This window comes from Mus caroli, chromosome 7 (assembly GCF_900094665.2).
Source record: "Mus caroli chromosome 7, CAROLI_EIJ_v1.1, whole genome shotgun sequence".
Lineage (NCBI taxonomy): Eukaryota > Metazoa > Chordata > Mammalia > Rodentia > Muridae > Mus > Mus caroli.
Window position 1 is genome coordinate 118,283,663 of NC_034576.1, and position 13,402 is coordinate 118,297,064.

The following is a 13,402-nucleotide window of genomic DNA, read 5'->3' on the forward strand; positions in this document are numbered from 1 at the left end:
AGGTAGGATGCTATTGAAACCATGTTGGTATATGAAGACGTTTCTACTTTGAAGAGTTGGTTATTTATCTAATCTTTGTAGTCTGGATTTGTGCCTGTCCTCCCAGAAATTCTAAGCAGGGTGCTTCCTGTCATTGACACTATCTCAGTATTTGATACATCCACTAGCAAGGTTTCCTGTGGCTATAATCAGTGTACTGCTACTATATCAGCACTAGAGGGATCTCCAAGCCTACATTTGCCAAAAATCAAGCGCACATGTTGTTTAGGGGGCTCTGAGGGAGTGCTTTTTAAAGAGTTGGTGCATTCTTGCATGCCTACACAGGGAAGATTCAACACATGCAAAATTAATCACCCAACAGAACCAATGATTAACCACCATATGACCATCTCCATAGATTCAGAAAAGATATTCCTTAAAACTCACCATCCATTCATGAAAAGAAAACTAGACAATTTAGGTACTTCAACATAATAAGGGTCATTTAGAAGTCCATGCATAGCACAGAACTAAATGTGGAAATGGTGAATGCTTTCTCTCTAAACTCTGGACAAGACAAGGATGTAATGTACACTTCCACCACCTTTTTCTTCTGTGTTGCTAAGCAGAACTCCAGAGCCCTGTACATGCTACATCCCCAGTCACCAGAGCACAATCCAATGCTTTCCCCCACTTTCAGTCAACGTATTCCTGAAGTCTTCACCAACACTGTCAAACAACACAAGTAAATAGAGGGCATCAAAACCAGGAAGAGGATGTCAAACTGCCTCTGTTCAGAAAACATGGTATGGAAAACTTAGGGGCCTAACAAACATCTGCCAAACTAAGAAAAGTCACAATGTTGAAGGATACAAAACTCAATAAACAAAAATAAGTAGTTTTTATAAACTAATAATTTTTTTGAAATTAGGAAAGCAATCTTACTGAAAATAACTAGTTAGTAAATAAATAACCTAGGACTACATTTTACTAAGGAAGTAAAGGCTCTGTACAACAAGCGCAATGAAAGGCTGGGAAGGGGCTCCATCCTGGCAAGCATGAGGACCGGAGTCTGATCCTAGAACCCACATCGTTTGAAGAGAGATCTGGGAGCTGAAGAAGTGATGCAGCAGTTAAAGCCCTTGCTGGCTTTTACAGAAGACTCTGGTTTGGTTCCCTGCACCATGTCAGGCAGCTCACAGCTACCTGTATTCCAGTTCCAGGGGATTAGTGACATCTTCTGGACTCTGTATGTACCTGCACATATGTGGCAGGCACAAACATGCACACACACACACACACACACACACACACAAGTTAAAAATAAAAACACAATCTTGGGGGTTGGAGTAATGGCTCAGTGGTTAAAATTGCTTGCTGCTCTTCTAGGGGATCTAAATTGAGTTCTTAAATACCAATGATAGGCAGCTTACAACTTTCTGAAACTCCCGTTACAGGTGAGCTGATGGGTTTCTGGCCAACACGGGCATCCACACACATGACATCTACACACTCAGACACACAGACATAAATGAAAATCAACATAAACAAGTAAACAAAAATCTATTTTTAAAAACATAAAGGTAATTGGCCCCTCAGGAATGACATCTGAGGTTGACCTTTGGTCTCCACATGCACAAGCACAGACAATCATGAGCACACACACACATGAGCACACCCACAAGACAAACGTTAAAAACGCTTCTGAGAACCACTGAAGAGGGACCACAGTGTAGCTCAGTGGGAGACTTCATTCTGAGCATATGAGGCTTGGGTTCAATCTCAAAAACTGAGAGACAAAAGGAAAGAGGGATATTAAAGAGAACATACAAAAACGTGGAAAAGACATGTCACACTCATGGATTAGAATAACCAATATCCTTTAAATGGCTATACTTTATATTTGCTGTAATTCTTTCAACACATCAGTGACATTTTTCACTTTCACTTTCACTTAGAAATATAGTCCTCAAATGCAAATCAAAACTACAGAGGTTCCATCTCAGCTTAGTTAAAATGTCCATCTTCAAGAAATCAAAGAAGCCTTATATGATGTCACTTTATATATCACTAGTTAGAATAAAATTAGTGCAACCATTATGAAAGTTAGTATGAAGGTTCCTCAAAAACTTAAAACTAAAAAGACAGTATGACCAGCTATAGACTTCCTAGGTTACTTCTCTAGGGATTCTAAGTCAGTGTCCCACAGAAACACAAGCACACCTACACTAACTGCTTTACTAGTCAGAGTAGCCTAGATGTCCATCAACAGATAGAAAGATTAAAAAACACAGTTTTATGCACTATGGAATTCTGTTGTACTACAAAGAAAATTGAAATCATAGCATCCTCAGAAAAAATAGATATTACTGAAAATCATGAAGTAATAAGCCAAACTCATAAAAACAAATATCACATTTCCTCTTATACATATAACCTTGACTAAATTATGTGTGTGTGCATATCTATGACGTGTCATTGAGAGGAGAAGGAGAATTCTAGGGAGAGTGGAAGGAAAGCAGAAAAAAGCAATGGAATGTGTCATGAAAGCAGGAGAGACTATTTGGGAAAAGGAAGGGGACCAGCGAGGATGGAGCAGGGACAGAGGACACGTGGGCAAATAAGAACAAGGCATGATATGCACAACAATGACACAAACAAAGTCACTTCTTTGTTTGCTAAACTAAAAGTTAGTTAAAAAAAAAAATAACTTAAGCTGGAAACAACCTGAATGCTTTTCAGCAGCAAGTGGGACCTCTGTACAATGGAATGCGACTAAATAGAGATAGGACCCAAGCCACCAAGGACAAGGGTAGAGATCAAAGCCCTGTGCTGAATAAAATCATTTCTCGTATAGGACTGTCAACAAGAGGCAAGAATTAATGTCAGGGGACATATCTTACTCAAGCATTGAGAAGGGAGAAGGCTTGGGGAAAGAAACTTAGGACTTGAATACATTGTTTTGTGTCCTGATTATGGCCATGGTTGTGTGGAATTGTATATACACCAGAAACGAGAAATACTCTAAATCATCAAAATTTTCCTTTTATGTTGTGCTAAGATTCTGAGCTTTTAATAGAAACAGAATTTAAGTATTGCCCAAGGCTTAGCTTAGATGCTCTGGAAAGCGTGTCCAGCACGTTGCTCTCCTTTGCCTCCCACTTTGGTCTTTGAGTTTTACCTCTCTCAGAACCTTGACTATATATTTAAATGTCTTTATCCATACATGAAAAGGGTTTCATATAACATATAAGGGAAAAACAAAGTCTTCTTGTCTACTTATACATACAAATAAATGCATAGTTATTGTAAGCATCTGAAGAGCAGATCCTGTTCTGCTCTGATCCGCTAAAACTTATTGTCAATGGCTACAATGTCAAAAGAATTCTTCCCAAATTAAATCATAAACTTGATAAAACACAGTTCAACTTTTCTAAAAAAAAAATATAAGATACAACATTATAGGAAATATTTTGGAATATGATGACAAAAGGTTATTCAGATGTTAGGTTTTAAAATCATTATTTAACAGAAAAAAATACCTATTTTTCATGAAGCAAAGGGAGACTGAGATCATCTGGATTTCAGCCCCTGCTCGTTACTCACATGGAAGTTAGAACCTGCCAATCACGAAAAGGTTCTTCTCTTTTACCTTTTAGACAGCAATAAACTTGCCAATCAGATACCCACCTTTTATAATTTACATCCCTGTGCCAAACACTGCCTTCTCCTTACAATCTTCTTTCTAATTAAAATAAAGGATGGGGAGCTGGCTCAGCAGCTAAGAGTACAGGCAGCTCTTCCAGAGGACTGAGGTTCAGTTCCCAGTCCATATGGTGGCTTACAACCAACTGTAACTCCAGTCACAGGGAATTTGACACCCTCTTCTGGCCTCTGCAGGTGCCTCTATGTGGTACACAGACATACATAAAAGCAAAACACTCATCTTTTTTTAAAAAATGATAGATCATAGAGGGTGACAAATAGTCTGCCCTACCTATTCCTAACCTCCTGGAATTAAATAAAATTACATCAAATAAAGGCACTGGTTCTGTGACACAGTGACGTCACAGAAAGGGGAAATGGAACCAGAAAAGTAACCAGGAATGCCCAAGCAACTAGAACAAACAAGGTCATTATCATCGCCCTCTTCCTCGATGTTATTTAGGTCCTTTTCTCTACCTTTAACTCAGATTTCACTTCTTTTTTAACTCGGCTACACACATTTAACACAAGCATACTCACTCACTTGACTGTTTTGAGCATGTTCTGAGGAAAAACGCGCTTTATTACTTGATGTGCTGGGGATGAGCCTGCCTGATACATACTAGACATTCCTGTATTCCTTTCTTTCATCCACTCAGTAGAATATATCTAAAGACAATTAAGTCATGAGGCTTGCTGGCTTGTTTTAAGAGAGATGATCTGAGTTGCTCAGATTGGCCTCCTGTGCTAAAGCAACCCTATCTTACTGAGTACCTGGCACTACAGATTCACGCCACCATGCCCAGCTATAGACTTATAAACTTTTCTTTAAAACATCCTTTGAAAAAAAGAAATTGTGGTACACAAATCCTAGTGCTCAGGAGATAAAAGTAGGTGGATCTCTGTGAGTTTAAGGCCAGCTTGGACTATACATATTGAAATCCTATCTCAAACAGGTGAACAATAACAAAAAATACTTATTGAGGATCCTAGCTACTCCTCTGTCCTATTCCTAGAGATTTCCAGTTCTCAAAAGTAAGAGGCCTTTTCTCCATAAATACACCCAACCATTCCGTTATCTGTTGCTTAACAACAGTCTCCTCTCACTTCACTTATCTTGAGCATTTCTAGCATCCCTTCCCCAGCACTCCTGCATACACCATATACAATAGTCTAATGTTAATGCTACTTATATACCATACTGTTCTCTCATTTACAGCATTCAGTAAAGCTTAGTTCATCTGTAGACTTGTGCCCCATCACCAGTTTTAGAACATTTTGTCACTCCCTCAAATAAACCCACATGCTCATCAGAAGCAACTCCCTACTTCCCAATCCATACCTCACCAGCAACAATCTACTTTTCATCCCATAGATTCACTTATTCTGTCCATTTCATTACGTGGCATCACATACTATGTAGCCTTTTGTGACTACTTTCAATGTCATAAATTTTACCTATGGTTCTCATTTGTTTCTAGTGTATACAACTTATTTGCCCTCTAGGTTTATGCTCACTGAAAGAAAAAGAGTATTTAGGATCACCTTCAATACCTTTTATAAAGTACTTGAAAAACAACTATTGAAAATGAGTAAATAGATTTCTTTCACTATAGTTATTTTTTTATTTTTTAATCTCATTGATCTTACTCCCTGAATATTGGCATGTTACTTTTTACTATGAACTATTTTATTTTTCTATACATAAAGTTAATAACCCTCCACAATTAAGGGAACATCAGAAAGAGGAAGAAGAAAGAATTTAAAGAGCAGGAGACTGGGGGAAAGTGTTGTGAAACTCCATCTTCTGGACATGCCCGTTCCAAACTCATGAACTCATAGCAAACATGATTCCTGTACAAGATGGATCTGTGAACTCCACCATGGACGCTGGAAGGGTTCAGGAGGATGTACTTTTTAGAAATTATTGGTATGTAGTCATTGCTGGGGAAGGGAGGGCCATTTTTTTCAGTGGTAAAGCCACTGTTAAGTTGCCAATGCTACAGCAAATAGCAGCCACTTATGCTCATGCAAGAAACTTGATTAAATTCAGTGGGTCACATCATCAAAACAAAAACAGATCTAAACACATGAAAATAAAAGGGAAGTTGCTGGGGAAAGGAGGTTTAACAGAAGTGGGAGGGATGAGATCAACTGGGGTGAAAGTAACTAAATATAGTGTTAGAGAGAGACTCGTGTGTGTGTGTGTGTGTGTGTGTGTGTGTGTGTGTGTGTGTATGTGTGTGTGTGTGTGTGTGTGTGTGTGTGTGTGTGTGTGTGTGTGTGTGTGTGTGTGTGTGTGTGTGTGTAAAACTTTTGGGTAATTTTCAAAATTTTAGATAAAAGACTGACAGAATTCCAGAGCAATGGTGGGCTATACCTTTAATCCCAGCACTTGGGAGGCAGAGGCACAAGCCTGTTCTACAGAGCAAGTTCCAGAACAGACAGAGCTACACAGAAAAACTGTCTCGAAAAACCAAAGGGATAGGGGAAAGACTGACAGAGAATGTCTCTGCTCCTCTTCAATACTTAGGCCTTCTGTTGTTGTTGTTGTTGTTGTTGTTGTTGCTAAAAGCAGTAAGGTTAAAGGGTCAAGTAACAGATAAAGGCAGACCTATCAGAATTACACCAGACTTCTCACCAGAGACTGAAGATCCTGGGTAGATGTCATAAAGACACTAAGAGAACACAAATGCCAGCCCAGGTTACTATACTTAGCAAAATTCAATTAACATAAATGGAGAAATCAAGATATCCCATGACAAAAAAAAATTTACACAATATCTTTCCACAAATCCAAACCTACAAAGGATAAAAGATGGAAAACTCCAACACAAGGAGGGAAACTACACCCTAGAAAAAGCAGGAAAGTAATCTTCTTCAACAATCACCAAAGAAGATAGCCATACAAACATAATTCCACCTCTAACAACAAAAATAACAGGAAGCAACAGTAACTTTCTTTAATATCTCTTAGCATCAATGGACTCAATTCTCCAATAAAAAGACATAGACTAACAGACTGGATACATAAACAGGACCCAGTATTTTGCTGCATACAAGAAACGCACCTCAATGACAAAGATAGACACTACATCAGAGTAAAGGGCTGGAAAACAATTTTCCAAGCAAATGGTCCCAAGAAACAAGCTGGAATAGCCATTTTAATATCAATTAAAATCAACTTTCAACCAAAAGTTATCAAAAAAAATAAGGAAGGACACTTCACACTCGTCAAAGGAAAACTCTACCAAGATGAACTCTCAATTCTGAACATCTATGCTCCAAATGCAAGAGCACCCAATTCATAAAAGAAACTTTACTAAAGTTCAAAGCACACATTGCACTTCATACAATAATAGTGGGAGACTTCAACACCTCACTCTCATCAATGGACAGATCGTGGAAACAGAAACTAAACAGGGATACAGTGAAACTAACAGAAGTTATGAACCAAATGGATTTAACAGATATCTATAGAACATTTCATCTTAAAACAAAAGAATATACCTTCTTCTCAGCATCTCATAGTACCTTCTCCAAAATTGACCATATAATTGGTCACAAAACAGGCCTTAACAGATACAAGAAGATTGAAATAATCCCATGCATCCTATCAGATAACCACAGACTAAGGCTAGTCTTCAATAACAACAAAAACAACAGAAAGCCCACACACACATGGAAGCAGAACAACATTCAACTCAATGATAACTTGGTCAAGGAAGAAATAAAGAAAGAAATTAAAGACTTTTTAGAATTTAATGAAAATGAAGGCACAACATGCCAAAACTTATGGGACACAATGAAAGCAGTGCTAAGAGGAAAACTCATAGCTCTAAGTGCCTCCAAAAAGAAACTGCTGAGAGCACACACTAGCAACTTGACAACACATCTGAAATTTCTAGAACAAAAAGAAGCAAATACACCCAAGAGAAGTAGACAATAGGAAATAATCAAACTCAGAACTGAAATCAACCAAGTAGAAACAAAAAGAACTATACAAAAAAATCAACAAAACCAGGAGCTGGTTCTTTGAGAAAATCAACAAGATAAATAAACCCTTAGCCAGACTAATCAGACGACACAGAGACAGTATCCAAATTAACAAAATCAGAAATGAAAAGGGAGACATAACAACAGAAACTGAGGAAATTCAAAACACCATCACATCCTACTACAAAAGCCTATACTCAACAAAACTGGAAAATCTGGATGAAATAGACAATTTTCTAGACAGATACCAGGTATCAAAGTTAAATCAAGATCATATAAACCATCTAAACAGTCCCATAACCCCTAAAGAAATAGAAGCAGTCATTAAAAGTCTCCCAACCAAAAAAAGCTCAGGACCAGATGGGTTTAGTATAGAACTCTATCAGACCTTCAAAGAAGACCTAATACCAATACTCTTTAAACTATCCCACAAAATAGAAACAGAAGGCACACTACCCAATTCGTTCTATGAAGCCACAATTATGCTTATACCCAAACAAAGACCCAACAAAGAAAGAGAGCTTCAGACCAATTTCCCTTATGAATATTAATGCAAAAATACTCAATAAAATTCTCACAAACTGAATCCAAGAACACATCAAAACAATCATCCATCGTGATCAAGTAAGCTTCATCCCAGGGATGCAGGGAGGGTCAATATATGGAAAGTCACCAACTGCCACACCCCCTCCAGTAGTGACTCGAGTGACAGGCCCAAAAGCTTGGATGCATTCCCAGGGTGAAAAATTCACAGAAACTTAGTCTCCTGGAACCGTGGCATCCTGTAAAACAAATGCTCCAAATCTGTCCTTGCTTTAGTCAGTGAACAGATCTGTGTGCTTTCCTTCAATATTGTTTTATTTTAAGTGCCTCTAAGGACTGATTTTGACATATAAATTTACAATGGCCTAGGGGGAAGATGGACTATACAATAGACTAGAATTGGAACTATGGCAAGGGCATGAAGCCCTGGCCCCTGGCTTCTAAGATTAAACTGGCCTTAGGTGGTGCTGCTTTTGATCCCAGTAGTTAACATTAATTTTTATCCCAGTTGGTTCCTGTTAGCTTTTATGTATGCATTCTTCTGTTTTGTTGTAAAAGTAATTTTGCATCAGATAACTTCATTGTACCTTGGATGACCTTAATGTATCACTTAACTTCCTTGTCTCCTTCTGTAATATAAACCTGATGCTCGCTTTGAGAAATTATATTCAGATACAACACTCCCTTGTATTCACATCTGTTTGTCACTTTTTCACAGACTCCCTGCCCACCTGTACCAGGACCCTGATTCTCCCATGGATTGAGGGGCCAACTGAGTCCAATCTGGGGCAATCAATGTAATCCACTATATAAACAAACACAAAGACAAAAACCACATGATCATCTCATTAGATGCTGAGAAAGCATCTGACAAAATTCAACACCCCTTCATGGTAAAAGTCTTGGAAAGATCAGGAATTCAAGGCCCATACCTAAACATAGTAAAAGCAACATACAGCAAACCAATAGCCAATGAAAGATCCTGACAGAATGTAAAAGGACACAGAAGCCCTGAAATTGGCAAGATAGACGTCAGTGTTAGCAGAACTAGCTTCACTGATTTAGAAAAATAGAGGTGCACAATGCTCTGGCCACTCCTTGAACCTGTGTGTCTGCCAATGTTTTGACCATTCCTTGACCCATGTGTGTGNTGCACAATGCTCTGGCCACTCCTTGAACCTGTGTGTCTGCCAATGTTTTGACCATTCCTTGACCCATGTGTGTGCCCACTGATGAAGCCCATTGCCAGGTGTTTGTGATATTGGTTGCTGAGAAAGAGTCAGAAAATCTCCCCAGCAACCACAGCCCGGCCAATCCTGAGTTGCTACACCTGCACCAGACTCTTTCCCATACCCATTTCTTGAGAATAGACATTGTTTAGATCTGGAAATTCCCTACTCCCCCCCCCCTTCTCCTTTCTCCCCTGAGGGCCTATAAAAACTGGGACCTCTTTCCTCTTGAGGTCGACTCCTCTACCCCTGCATGGGATATGAGTTGTCCCCAGAGCTCTGGCTTTCCCCAAATAAAGCCTCATGCAACAAGCTTGGTCTATCGTGAGTTCTTGGGTGTCTGATATTGTCCTGAGGCCTGAGCGAGGGGCTCCTCTCGGAGTCTTTCACCAACATCAAACTAAATGGAAACTTGAAACAATTCCACTAAAATCGGGGACTAGACAGGCTGCCCACTTTCTCCCTACCTATTCAATATAGTACTTGAAGTCCTAACCAGAACAATTAGACAATAAAAGGAGGTCAAAGGGATACAAATTAGAAAGAAAAAAGTCAAAATTTCACTATTTGCAGATGATATAATAGTACATATAAGTGACCCTAAAAATTCCACCAGAGAACTCCTAAACCTGATAAACAACTTCAGCCAAGTGGCTGGATATAAAATTAACTCAAACAAATCAGTAGCCTTCCTCTAACAGGCTGAGAAAGAAATAGGGAAACGACACCCTTCATGATAGTCCCAAGTAATATAAAATACCTTGATGTGACTTTAACCAAGCAAGTGAAAGATCGTACGACAAGAACTTCAAGTCTCTGAAGAAAGAAAGATCTCAGATCTCCCCTGCTCATGGATTGGCAGGATTAATAAAATAAAAATGGCCATCTTGCCGAAAGCAATCTACAGATTCAATGTAATTCCCATCAAAATTCTAACTCAATTCTTCATAGTGAGAAAGAGCAATTTGCAAATTTATTTGAAATAACAAAAAAAAAAAAACCCCAGGAGAACAAAAACTATTTTCAACAATAAAAGAACTTCTAGGGGAATCACCATCCCTGACCTCAAGCTGTATTACAGAGCAAAAATAGTGATAAAAACTGCATGGTATTGGTACAGAGACAAGCAGGTAGATCAATGGAATAGAATTGAAGATCCAGAAATGAACCCACACACCTATGGTCACTTGATCTTTGACAAAGGAGCTAAAACCATCCAATAAAAAAAAGACAGCATTTTGTTGTTGTTGTTGTTGTTTTGCTTTTGGTTTTTAGTTTTTGGTTTTTTGAGACAGGGTTTCTCTGTATAGCCCTGGCTGTCCTGGAACTCACTTTGTAGACCAGGCTGGCCTCAAGCTCAGAAATCCACCTGTCTCTGCCTTCCAAGTGCTGGGATTAAAGGTGCGTGCCACCACGCCCAGCCCAGCATTTTCAACAAGTGGTGCTGGTTCAATGAACAGTCAGAATGTAGAAGAAATGCAAATTGATCCATTTTTATCTGCTTGTACAAAGCTCAAGTCTAAGTGGATTAAGAACCTCCATATAAAACCAGATACAGTGAAACTAATAGAAAAGAAAGAAGGGAAGAGTCTCGAATACCTGGGCACAGGGGAAAAAAAATTCATGAACAGAACACCAATGGCTTATGCTCTAAGATCAACAATAGACAAACGGGACCTCATAAAATTGCAAAGCTTCTGTAAGGCAAAGGACACTGTCAATAGGACAAAATGGCAACCAACAGATTGGGAAAAGATCTTTACCAATCCTATATTGAATAGAAAGCTAATATCCAATATATACAAAGAATTCAAGAAGTTAGACTCCAGAGAACCAAATAACCCTATTAAAAATGGGGTACAGAGCTAAACAGAGAATTCTCAACTGAGGAATATCGAATATCAGAGAAGCACCCTAAAGAAATGTTCAGATGTTTCCTGTTTCCTCTTTTACTGAGACCCCCCAACATGGGCCATGTTCACACCAAGACTGTGAAGAAGGCGGCCTGGGTCATCATCGAGAAGTATCACACACACCTGGGTAATGACTTCTACACTGACAAGCATGTGTACAAGGAGATCACCATTATCCCCAGCAAGAAACTTCAGAGCAAGATAGCTGGCTATGTCAGGCATCTGACGAAGCGGCTTCAGAGAAGTCCTGTGAGAGCTATCTCAATCAAGCTGCAGGAAGAAGAGAGAGAGGAGAGCTGATTACGTTCCTGAGGTCTCAGCCCTACATCAGGAGATCATTGAGGTAGATCCCGACACCAAGGAGATGCTGAAGCTTCTGGACTTGGGCAGTCTCTCTAATCTTCAGGTCACTCAACCTACGGTAGGGCATAAATTTCAAAACACCATGTGGAGCTGTTTAATCTGTTATGCCATATTTTCAATAAAGCAGAAAAAAAGAAAAGAAATATTCAACATCCTTAGTCATCAGGGAAATGCAAACCAAAATAACCCTGAAATTCCATCTCACACCAGTCAGAATGGCTAAGATCAAAACCTCAGGTGGCAGCAGATGCTGGTGAGGATGTGGAGAAAGAGAAACACTCCTCCATTGTTGGTGGGATTGCAAGCTTGTACAACCACTCTGGAAATCAGTCTGGCAGTTCCTCAGAAAATTGGACATAGTAACACCTGAGGACCTAGCTATACCACTCCTGGGCACATACCCAAAAGATGCTCCAACATATAACAAGGATACATGCTTCACTATGTTCATATCAACTTTATTTATAGTAGCCAGAAGCTGGAAAGAACCCAAATGTCTCTCAACAGAGGAATGGATACAGAAAGTGTGGTACATTTACACAATAGAGTACTACTCAGCTATTAAAAACAATGACTTCATGAAATTCTTAGGCAAATGGATGGAACTAGAAAATATCCTGAGTGAGGTAACCAACTCACAAATGAACACACATGGTATGCACTCACTGATAAGTGGATATTAGCACAAAAGCTTGGAATACCCAAAATACAATTCACAGACCACATAAAGCTCAAGAAGGAAGACCACAGTGTAGATGCTTCGGTCCTTCTTGGAAAGGGGGGAACAAAATACTGATGGAAGGAAATACAGAGACAAAGTGTGGAGCAGAGAACGAAGGAAAGACCATCCAGAGACTGCCCTACCTGGGGATCCATCCCATATAGTCACCAAACCCAGACACTATTGTGGATGCCAAGAAGTACTTGCTGAAAGGAGCCTGTCTCCTGAGAAGCTCTGCCAGAGTCTGACAAATACAGAGGTGGATGCTCACAGCCAACCATTGGACTGAGCACAGGGTCCCCAGTGGAGGAGTTGGAGAAAGGACTGAAGGAGCTCAAGGAGTTTGCAACCCCATAGAAAGAAAAACAATATCAACCTACCAGACACCCCCCACCCAGAGCTCCCAGGGACTAAAACACCAACCTAAGTGTACACATGGAGAGACCGATGGCTCCAGCTGCATATATAGCAGAGGATGGCCTTGTCAGGCATCAGTGGGAGGAGAGGCCCTTGATCCTGTGAAGACTCAATAGATGCCCCAGTGTAGGGAAATGCCAGGACAGGAGGTGGAAGTGGGTGAGTAGGTGGGGGAACACCCTCATAGAAGCAGGGTATGGAATAGGGGGTTCCTGGGAGAAAACTGGGAAAGGGATATAACATTTGAAATGAAGCTGTCTAGTATGAGGCTATGCCAGTGCCTGGAAAATACAGAAGTGGATGCTCACAGTCATCTATAGGATGGAACACAGGGCCCTCAATGGAGAAGCTAGAGAAAGTACCCAAGGAGCTAAAGGGGCCTGCAACCCTATAGGTGGAAAAACAATATGAACTAACCAGTACCCCCAGAGCTCATGTCTCTTGCTGCATATGTAGCAGAAGATGGCCTAGGCTGCCATCATTGGGAAGAGAGGCCCCTAGGTCTTGCAAACTTTATATGCCCCAGTACAGGGGAA

General features: G+C 39.8%; 1 pseudogene; it reads left to right on the top strand.

Moving 5' to 3' along the window:
- Positions 1-11,401: 11,401 nt before the first annotated feature.
- On the top strand, positions 11,402-11,826 carry LOC110299384 (annotated as a pseudogene).
- Positions 11,827-13,402: the final 1,576 nt, after the last annotated feature.